Here is a 2,557-nt window from a genome sequence, read left to right on the forward strand (position 1 = left end):
CTGCACTCCGTCTTCAGGCCACAAGTGGCCCATCTGGACCATCCGACCGCCGTGTCATCCTCAGTGGAGGATGCGGATAGGAGGGGCGTGTGGTCAGCACACCGCTCTCCCGGTCGTTATGATGGTTTTCTTTGACCGGAGCCGCTACTAGTCGGTCGGGTAGCTCCCCAATTGGCATCACGAGGCTGAGTGCACCCCGAAAAATGGCAACAGCACATGGCGTCTCAGATGGTCACCCATCCAAGTGCCGGCCACGCCCGACAGCGCTTAACGTCAGTGATGTGACGGGAACCGGTGTATCCACTGCGGCAAGGCCGTTGCCAGGAGAAAATAAGGAAATAAAAATAATGCTGAATGGAGAAACACTAGAACAGGTGCAAAATTTTAATTATCTTGGAAGCAGGATAGACACCGACTGGAAGCGCACCACAGAAATTAAAACAAGGATAGCAATGGCAAAAGGGGCGTTTTATAAGAAAAGGAGAATCTTCTGCAGCGGTCTGGACAGAGAACTCAGAAAGAGACTCATAAAATGTCTTGTATGGAGTGTTCTTCTATATGGCGCTGAAACATGGACTATGAGGAAAAAAGTCAGAGAAAGGCTGGAGGCTTTTGAGATCTGGACGAGTGTTCTTCTATATGGCGCTGAAACATGGACTATGAGGAAAAAAGTCAGAGAAAGGCTGGAGGCTTTTGAGATCTGGACATGGCGGAAGATGGAAAGAATAAGTTGGATGGACAGAGTAAAAAATGAAGAGGTACTGAGAAGAGTGGGAGAGAAAAGACAGTTACTAGATGTAATAAAGAGAAGAAAAAGAAATTGGATTGGGCATATATTAAGAAAGAATGACGGACTGATAAAAACAGCTTTAGAAGGTTATGTAGAAGGGAAAAGGAAGCGAGGAAGGAAGAAATTCCAGATACTGGATGACATGATGGACGGTACAACATACAGCAGCCTTAAGAAGGAAGCAACGGATCGCAGAAAATGGAGAGGCAAAGGACCTGCTAACATAGCAGATAACTAATGATGATGAGTATGAATGGACCTTATTCAAGGCTTTTCCACCAGATAAAAAAAATTCTGACACTCAGTAAAAATTGTAAGTGCGACCACCATACGCTCAGAGTGGATGTCACCGGACAGGAGGAGTAGAGATGGGCAAACTCGTTCATCTTTGGGAACTACTTCACTGCTGATCGTTCTTTTTTGGGAACCGTTCATTTTTACTCGTTCACCGTTCATTTGTCCTTGGTATATAGTTCTTATGAAAAACTGAAAACTAGTAGTTTAGGTGACTGAAGGATGGAGGGCACCAAGAGGGGGCACTTACCTCCCCCCTGGAGTATAGAGTTTTTATTCATTACAGAATGCTTACACACTTTTAGAAGTAATTTCTGTGAGTCTGCAGAACCTCTCGCTTAGCCAACCGTAGCCTTGTGTGGCTGATCACAGGGAATTACGAGGGGCGTTCAGAAAGTAAGCTCCGATCGGTCGCGAAATGGAAACGACTATGGAAATCCGATAAAGCTTTGCACAGATGTGTTGGGTAGTGTCTCTAGTATAACCCCAGTTAGCATCACGTCGCTCTTCTCATTTCTGAGCTCGCAGTGAGTGCGTAAAGATGTCTAGAAAATAGTGTCTGCCGCCAAGTACGAGGGCCTGGTGAGAAATTTCGCCTGAAGCTATGCAGCTAACATTACATAACTGTCGTGCTGTTTCTTCTTCAAGACAATTCTCAGCCGCATTATGCAGGGGCAATGAAGATGCTCCTGCATCGCTTTCAAATGGAAATGTGAGATTACCCACAATACAGTCCGCAATTGTCTCCCCCTGAGTTTCATCTCTGGTCACATGAACCGCTGTCTTTGAAGACAACATTTTGACACAGACAACGAGGTGTGGGCCAGCGTGGAGAATTGGCGGAAAGCACTGGCGGCTGCCTTCTATGATGAGGCTATTGAAAAGTTGGTACAACGCTATGACAAAAGTCTAAGTCAGAACGGCGACTACGTAGAGAAGTAGCTGAAAGGTGTAGCTAATTGTTACAAGTAAAACATTTCTGATGTTCACTGTGGTTTCAATTTGGCAATCAATCGGAGCTTACTTTCTGAACAGGCCTCGTAATATAGGGTGGCGCACGGAAAACCGGCCCCGAGTACAGACTGCTCGCCAATTACGGAGGATGTGTTGTCCGTTACGAGCAGATACAACAAACAGACAAACATGTAATAAGTAGGCAGTGAGGAAATAACAAGCTAATGCAAGCAACAATTGCGAAACAATCGATGACGATGTGTAGAGAGCTGGAGAAGAGAACATGAAAATCTCACGCGACGCGCATGGGCTATAGCTTATGTAGTCTTGTAAACCTGTTGGTGGCTGTTTCCCAACTTAATAGACCACAAGTGTCTTGTATAAAATTCTTCGTTTTCACTTCCACTACATAGCTGTGCTACGTTGTAAACAATAATCGTTTATACCCTATATATACTTCACGTTGTCTCTGAGTTCGTAGGCCAAGTAGAGACTTTATGGAAGCATAAAATAAAATGT

General features: G+C 45.0%; 1 pseudogene; it reads right to left on the bottom strand.

Moving 5' to 3' along the window:
- Positions 1-204: 204 nt before the first annotated feature.
- LOC124790792 lies at positions 205-322 on the bottom strand (annotated as a pseudogene).
- Between the last annotated feature and the right edge of the window lie 2,235 nt (positions 323-2,557).

This window comes from Schistocerca piceifrons, chromosome 3 (genome assembly GCF_021461385.2).
Source record: "Schistocerca piceifrons isolate TAMUIC-IGC-003096 chromosome 3, iqSchPice1.1, whole genome shotgun sequence".
NCBI classification, from domain to species: domain Eukaryota; kingdom Metazoa; phylum Arthropoda; class Insecta; order Orthoptera; family Acrididae; genus Schistocerca; species Schistocerca piceifrons.